Genomic DNA, 8,627 nt, shown 5'->3' on the forward strand with positions numbered 1-8,627 from the left:
ACTGTCCTGCATATAACTGGAAACACATTAAATCTCTCCAGAATAGCTTGCAAATCCTTGGGCAACATTCATTCTTAAACTTGATATCTTACAACTTAAATAGTATAACACAAACAAAACAGCATTACAGTCCTCGTTTCTGTAACTGATCACGTGGTCGAAGTTCATATTTATCACTACCTTCTTCCACTACCCATTCCATGTTCCCTTTCCCCTCAGCAAGCACTTCAGCTGGCCGTGGTTCTTTGCCTGGTGGGGTGACCCAAACCTTCATTCCTGAAGTCTCAGAGCCATTAGTGGTCCTGCCTGGATTGTGTTGTTGCAGTTTTCCATTGATTTTAATCACAGGGCATGGTAGTACTAATAGACGCCCCAGGGGATCTCCTATATTCCAAGAAAACTCTTCTTTACCTCCATTATGTAGTTGCAGTCCTACTTCCTTCTGATAGTCAGGGTCAATTACCCCAGACAGTAATGTAATCCCCTTCTTGGTGTGTTGATCCAGAGGCATAAGTAGCCCAAAGTGGCCAGGTGGCAATCTTAACTTCCAGTTCAGTGGTATCACTGTTGTTTCTCCTGGAGAAAGCACACCCCGTTTTGGAACTAAAACCTGTAGACCAGCAGAACTCAGGGTAGCAGGGACAGGAAGCAAAAATTTTCCTAGTGGATCAGTAGGAGTAATAGTGAGTGGCACCACACCCATTTCCACCGCTTGGTTCCTGGACCCATGGATCCTGGCTATGGGAGAAACAGCACCATACAGTGGACGCTGATTCAGAGCATACACAGCTTCCTAGAGAACATTACCCCAGCCTTTCAAGTTTTTGCCACCTGGTTGGCACCGTAATTGAGTTTTCAAAAGGCCATTCCACCGTTCTATCAATCCAGCAGCTTCTGGATGATGGGGAACATGGTAAGACCAGAGAATTCCATGAGCATGTGCCCATTCTCGCACTTCATTTGCTGTGAAGTGTGTTCCTTGATCCGAAGCAATGCTATGTGGAATACCATGACGATGGATAAGGCATTCTGTAAGCCCACGGATAGTAGTTTTGGCAGAAGCATTGCGTGCAGGGAAAGCAAACCCATATCCAGAGTATGTGTCTATTCCAGTTAGAACAAATCGCTGCCCCTTCCATGAAGGGAGTGGTCCAATGTAATCAACCTGCCACCATGTAGCTGGCTGGTCACCTCGGGGAATGGTGCCATATCGGGGGCTGAGTGTGGGTCTCTGCTGCTGGCAGATTGGGCACTCAGCAGTGGCTGTAGCCAGGTCAGCCTTGGTGAGTGGAAGTCCATGTTGCGGAGCCCATGCATAACCTCCATCCCTACCACCATGACCACTTTGTTCATGAGCCCATTGGGCAATAACAGGAGTTGCTGGGGAAAGAGGCTGACTGGTATCCATAGAACGGGTCATCTTATCCACTTGATTATTAAAATCTTCCTCTGCTGAAGTCACCCTCTGGTGTGCATTCACATGGGACACAAATATCTTCATGTTTTTAGCCCACTCAGAAAGGTCTATCCACATACTTCTTCCCCAGACCTCTTTGTCACCAATTTTCCAATTATGGTCTTTCCAAGTCCCTGACCATCCAGCCAAACCATTAGCAACAGCCCATGAGTCAGTATACAAACGCACCTCTGGCCAGTTTTCCTTCCAAGCAAAATGAACAACCAGGTGCACTGCTTGAAGTTCTGCCCACTGGGAGGATTTCCCCTCACCACTGTCCTTCAAGGACACCCCAGAAAGGGGTTGTAATGCTGCAGCTGTCCACTTTCGGGTGGTACCTGCATATCGTGCTGAACCATCTGTAAACCAGGCCCGAGTTTTCTCTTCCTCAGTCAATTCACTGTAAGGAACTCCCCAAGAGGCCATAGCTCTGGTCTGGGAAAGAGAAGGTAATGTGGCAGCAGGAGTGGAAACCATGGGCATTTGGGCCACTTCTTCATGTAACTTACTTGTGCCTTCAGGACCTGCTCTGGCTCTATCTCGTATATACCATTTCCACTTTACAATAGAGTGCTGCTGTGCACGCCCAACTTTATGGCTTGGTGGGTCAGACAACACCCAACTCATGATAGGCAACTCAGGTCTCATGGTAACTTGGTGGCCCATGGTTAAGCGTTCAGTCTCTACTAAGGCCCAGTAGCAGGCCAAAAGCTGTTTCTCAAAAGGAGAGTAGTTATCTGCAGCAGATGGTAAGGCTTTGCTCCAAAATCCTAAGGGTCTGCGTTGTGATTCTCCTATAGGGGCCTGCCAAAGGCTCCAGACAGCATCTCTATTTGCCACTGACACTTCCAGCACCATTGGATCTGCTGGATCATATGGCCCAAGTGGCAGAGCAGCTTGCACAGCAGCCTGGACCTGTCGCAAAGCCTCCTCTTGTTCAGGTCCCCACTCAAAATTAGCAGCTTTTCTGGTCACTCGATAAATGGGCCGGAGTAGCACACCCAAATGAGGAATATGTTGTCGCCAAAATCCAAAAAGACCCACTAGGCATTGTGCCTCTTTTTTGGTTGTGGGAGGGGCCAGATGCAGCAATTTATCCTTCACCTTAGAAGGGATATCTCGACATGCCCCACACCACTGGACACCTAGAAATTTTACTGAGGTGGAAGGCCCCTGTATTTTTGTTGGATTTATCTCCCATCCTCTGACACGCAAATGCTTTACCAGTAAATCTAGAGTACTTGCTACTTCTTGCTCACTAGGTCCAATCAACATGATATCATCAATATAATGGACCAGTGTGATGTCTTGTGGGAGGGAGAAACGATCAAGGTCTCTGCGAACAAGATTATGACATAGGGCTGGAGAGTTGATATACCCCTGAGGTAGGACAGTGAAAGTATATTGCTGACCTTGCCAGCTGAAAGCAAACTGTTTCTGGTGGTCCTTACTAATAGCTATTGAGAAAAAAGCATTTGCCAGATCAATAGCTGCATACCAGGTACCAGGGGATGTATTGATTTGCTCAAGCAATGATACTACATCTGGAACAGCAGCTGCAATTGGAGTTATCACCTGGTTGAGTTTACGATAATCCACTGTCATTCTCCAAGACCCATCTGTTTTCAGCACAGGCCAAATAGGAGAGTTGAATGGGGATGTGGTGGGAATCACCACCCCTGCATCCTTCAAGTCCTTAAGAGTGGCAGTAATCTCTGCAATCCCTCCAGGAATACGGTATTGCTTTTGATTTACTATTTTGCTTGGTAGGGGCAATTCTAGTGGCTTCCACTTGGCCTTTCCCACCATAATAGCCCTCACTGCACGAGTTAGAGAACCAATGTGGGGATTCTGCCAGTTGCTCAGTATGTCTATGCCAATTATACATTCTGGAACTGGGGAAATAACTACAGGATGGGTCCGGGGGCCCACTGGACCCACTGTGAGATGGACCTGAGCTAAAACTCCATTGATCACCTGGCCTCCATAAGCCCCCACTCTGACTGGTGGTCCAGAGTGACGTTTTGGGTCCCCCGGAATTAATGTCACTTCTGAACCAGTGTCTAATAATCCCCGAAATATCTGATCATTTCCTTTTCCCCAATGCACAGTTACCCTGGTAAAAGGCCGTAGGTCTCCTTGGGGAAGACTTAGAGGAAGGTTAACAGTATAAATTTGTGGCAGTGTAACAGGTTTCTTCCCCATAGGGACCTGGCCTCCCCTTCATTCAAGGGGCTCAGGGTCTGTAAACTGTTTCAAGTCTGGAAATTGGTTAAGGGGCCGTGACTCTGTGTTTTTGTAATTCAGGTTAGACTTCTGTTCCCTTGACCTAGAACTCTTTTGTTTATACAGCTCCAACAAGAATTTAGTAGGCTGCCCTTCTATTGTGTTTCTAGGCACCCCATGATTTACTAGCCAATGCCACAAATCTCTGCGTGTCATATAATTTTGATGCCTCCTTTGAGTTTGTTGTCTATTATAATACCCACGTCTACCCTGTCTTTGGTGATTAAGTGCTGCCACCTGGCTTCTGCCAACTCAGGATCCTGTCATCCCCATTGTGTTTAAGGATTCCAGCTCAGTGACAGCAGTTCCTACAGTAATATCTGACCTACAGAGAAGTGCAACCACAGAGCTCTTGAGGGATGATGGTGCTAGTCTCACAAATTTATTTCTCACTGTTCTGGTAAAAGGTGCATCCTCTGGACATTCTTACGAGCAGGCTTTGCATGATAAATCCACTCTAACATCCCAATCTCTCTAAGCCTCTGGATCCCCTCATCTACATTATACCAGGGCAGTTCTGGCATTTCAGGTAATGTTGGCCACCTTTTGATCCATGTTTCAACCAACCACCCAAACAAGCTGTTAACACCTTTTCTAACTGCTCGAGCTATAACATTGAATGCAGAATCTCTGCTTAGTGGGCCCATATCAATAAATTCAGCCTGATCCAGCCTTATATTCCTCCCACCATTATCCCACACTCTTAAGATCCATTGCCACACATATTCCCCTGATTTCTGTCTATATAAATTGGAAAACTCACACAGTTCTTTTGGAGTATAACGTACCTCCTCATGTGTGATACTTTGTACCTCACCTTTAGGGGCCTGTTGGGACTTTAGTCTAGTTATAGGTCTAGAAGAAATGAGGGATGGTGGGGGTGGGTCATGAAAAGAATTAGAAATATCTTCCAAGCCATTTGCTTCAGGGCTTTCATTTGCAGTTTCATCTGGTGAAACAGGATTAATAACTCTAGGGCTAATCCCTTCAGGAGGAGGTTGGGTGGCCAATTCCTCAAGGCAAGCTGGAGGTGGGGCGGCTATGTCCTCAGGGCAGACTATTACAGGGTTATCTAAAGAAGGCTCAGCATGGTCTAGGGTTTCAACCTCACCCCCAACATCATTATCAATCCATATGTCACCATCCCATTTTTCAGGGTCCCACTCCTTTCCAATCAATGCCCTCACTTTAACGGCAGACACCATGCAAGACTGAGATTTCAGTTTACGTTGTAAAGTTGCTGCTCTAACAATAAGATTCTGAGTCTGATTTTCAGAGATCTCAAGTCTACGGCTACAGGAAATAAAATTTTCCTTCAGGATACTCATAGAAACCTCTACATCTTTCAGATGGCACTTAAGCTTCTTGTTTGAAGCCTTAAGCCCATCCCTTTCAGCCTTTAATGTAGACAGTGTATCTAACAACAACCAACCAACATCTCTATAACTCTTATTCCTACAAAACTCTGTAAAGGTGTCAAAAACATTATCCCCCAGAGTCTGGCTTCGTACAAGCGAAGCATTAGGAGAATCAAATGATGATATTTTGACTATCTCCTTTGCCAACTCAGTCCATGGATTGGGAGTGTCATTCTGATTACGGGAATCAGAGTCCTTAGTGTCTCTGAGCCCAGTCAGAGTAGAAAACCATTCATAAAAACCCATTTTTAAGATTCTGTTCCTTAAGAACCACTCCCGGTACCAAGATGTATTAGTTGGGGTTCTCTAGAGAAACAGAACCAACAGGGAACACTTGCAAATATAAAATTTATGAAAGTGTCTCACGTGACCGTAGGAACGCAGAGTCCAAAATCCACAGGGCAGGCTGCGAAGCCGATGAGTCCAATGGATGGCCTGGATGAACTCCACAGGAGAGGCTCACCAGCCAAAGCAGGAATGCAACCTGTCTCCTCTGAGTCCTCCTTAAAAGGCTTCCCATGATTGGATTTAGCATCACTAATTGCAGAAGACACTCCCCTTTGGCTGATTACAAATGGAATCAGCTGTGGATGTAGCTGACGTGATCATGACCTAATCCTATGAAATGTCCTCATTGCAACAGACAGACCAGCGCTTGCCCAATCAGATGAACAGGTACCACAACTTGGCCAAGTTGACACCTGTCCCTAACCATGACAGTCATCTTCCCTCCTCTTCAATAGCGTTTGAGCAGGATTGGTATTAATTATTCTTGGAATGATTGGTAGAATTAATCTGTGATGTTATCTGGTCTTGGGCTTGTCTTTGTTGGGAGGTTTTTGATGTCCCTGTCAATCTCTTTACTTTGTTTTTGTTTTTGTTGCGGTCTTGTATTTCTTGTAAAGTCAGTATAGGTTGTTTGTGTGTTTCTAAGAAATTTCCCATTTCATCTAAGTTGTCTACTTGCTGGCATACAGTTGCTCATAGTATCCTCTTATGATTTTTAAAAAAATTTTCTGTGGGTTTTCCCCTCACTCATATCTGACTTTATTTATGTGCATCTTCTTTCTCTTTTTCTTTGTTGGTCTAGCTAAGGGCTTGCCAACTTTATTGATTTTCTCAAAGATTCAACTTTTGGTTTTGTTGATTCTATTTTTTTTTAAATTTTCAATTTCATTTGTTTTCTGCTTTAATCTTTGTTATTTCTTTCCTCCTGCTTGCCTTTGGGTTAGTTTGCTGTTCTTCTAGTTCCTCCAAGAGTGCAGTTAGGTCTTTGATTTTAGTTCTTTCTTCTTTTTCAATGTAGACAGAGGTATCAATTTCTGTCTCAGCACTGCTTCCTCTATATGCCATAAGTTTGGATATGTTGGGTTCTCATTTTCATTTATCTCAAGATATTTACTTATTCCTCTTGTAATCTCTTCTTTGACTCACTGACTGTTTAAGAATATGTTGTTTAACCTCCATATATTCATGAATTTTCCAGTCCTCCAGCTGTTGTTGATTTCCAGCTTAATTCCATTATGATCAGAAAAAGTAGTATGCATAATTCAATCTTTTAAAATTTGTTGAGACCTGATATGTGGTGGTCTATCCTGGAGAATTACTCATGAGTACACGAGAACAATGTATGTCCTGCTATTTTGGGGGTGCACTGTTCTTTGTATATGTTTGTTAGGTCTAGTTAATTTACCATATTATTCAAGTTCTGTGTTAATTTATTTATCCTCCATCTAGATGTTCTATCTATTGATGAGAGTTGTGTATTTAAGTCTCCAACTATTATTGTAGATACGTTTATTTCTGCCTTCAGTTTTTCCAGTGTTTGCTTCATGTATTTTGGGATACCCTGGTTAGGTGCATAAATATGTATGGTTGCTATTTCTTCTATTGTAGAAATGTTTATTTCTCTCTTCAGTGCCTGCCTCATGTATTTTGGGGCACTCTGACTAGGTGCATAAAGATTTATGGTTGTTACTTCTTCTTGATGGAGTTTTCCTTTTATTAATATATAATGTTCTTTGTTGTTGTTTTTTTAACTTTTGCATTTAATATCTATTTTTCTGATATTAGGGCAGCTATCCCATGTCTATTCTGGCTACTATTTGCATGGAATATGTTTTTCCAACCTTTCACTTTCAACCTATTTGTGTCCTTGGGTCTAAGATGAGTCTTTTATAGATCGATATATATAGATGGATCATGTTTATTTATTTATTTATTTATTTATTTATTTATTTATTTATTTTTACCCATTCCACCAATCTGTATCTTTTGATTGGGAGTTTAATCCATTTACATTCAATGTTGTTACTGGAAAGATAGTACTGCAACCATTTTGTCCTTTGACTTTTACATGTCATGTCTTATTTTTGTCTCTTTCTATACTCTATACTTTTCTAATACCTTACTGGTATTCTTCATTTCTACACTTTCCCTAAACCTCTTTCTCCTGTCTTTTCCTTTCAGCTTGATGCACTCCATTTAATATTTCTTCTAGGGCAGGTCTCTTGTTAATGAACTCTCTAAGTTTCTGTTTATCTGTGAATATTTTAAACTCTCCCTCATTTTTGAAGGACAGTTTGCCAGATAAAGAATTCTTAGTTGCCAGTTTTTTTCTTTCAGCACCTTAAATATATTGTACAACTGCTTCTCATCTCCATGATTTCTGATGAAAACTTGGGACTTATTCTTATTGTGCGTGCCTTATATGTGATGAATTGCCTCTCTCTTACTGCTAAAAATATGGAACACTTCATGAATTTCTGTGTCATTCTTGTACAGGACCCTGCTAATCTTCTCTGTATCATTCCAATTTTAGTAGATGTGCCACTGGAGCAAGCACTCTGGCTTTTTTGCTTGTTTGTTTGCCCTAAAAGACAGGGAAGTACCTTCTAGCGATGGACGCTCATATGCCATTTGGTATTGTGGGTGCAGGATTTGGTTTTTATTGGGTAGACAGATGCTTGTTAGAACTTCCAATAAAACTTTATTTACAAAAACAGGTACCTAGTCCTTGGGCCATAGTTGTGCATTTGATTTTTTTAAATATTGCATTAAATATTATTATCTTGAGTCTTTTGGTGTCCCTTAAATTTTCCTTCTGAGATGAGTGCTTCTCTCAAGTCCTGGCCCTCTTGTTGCTAGTTCCATCCATCATCCATCCTGGAAGTGGAGGAAACCTAAGGCATCCGACCACCTAGGGACCACCTAGTAGGTCTTTCTGTCTTTCTGGACTTTGTTTTCAGCCCATTGTACTTACTTTTTCTGAAGTATTCCCCCCCCCCCCCAAATATAAGAATATTATAATGGACATCCATTTACCCACTATCCAGATTGAAACATACACCTTCACCATGAGTTCTGTTCCCTTTTAAAAGTCTCTAGGGATGGGGAAGTGTTCCTAGTGGGAGTGATTGTGTTTCTGTATGCTTGCCTAAGTCTCTAAGGTGAAGGAAGTGAACTGA

At 42.6% G+C, this 8,627-nt stretch overlaps 1 non-coding gene across 1 annotated transcript; it reads right to left on the minus strand.

Annotated features, from left to right (window-relative positions):
• Positions 1-7,899: 7,899 nt before the first annotated feature.
• Positions 7,900-8,005, minus strand: LOC143685341 (U6 spliceosomal RNA). Its single transcript, XR_013176587.1, has one exon. It is a non-coding gene; the product is annotated as a U6 spliceosomal RNA (small nuclear RNA).
• Positions 8,006-8,627: the final 622 nt, after the last annotated feature.

Source organism: Tamandua tetradactyla, chromosome 5, assembly GCF_023851605.1.
Source record: "Tamandua tetradactyla isolate mTamTet1 chromosome 5, mTamTet1.pri, whole genome shotgun sequence".
Taxonomy (NCBI): Eukaryota; Metazoa; Chordata; class Mammalia; order Pilosa; family Myrmecophagidae; genus Tamandua; species Tamandua tetradactyla.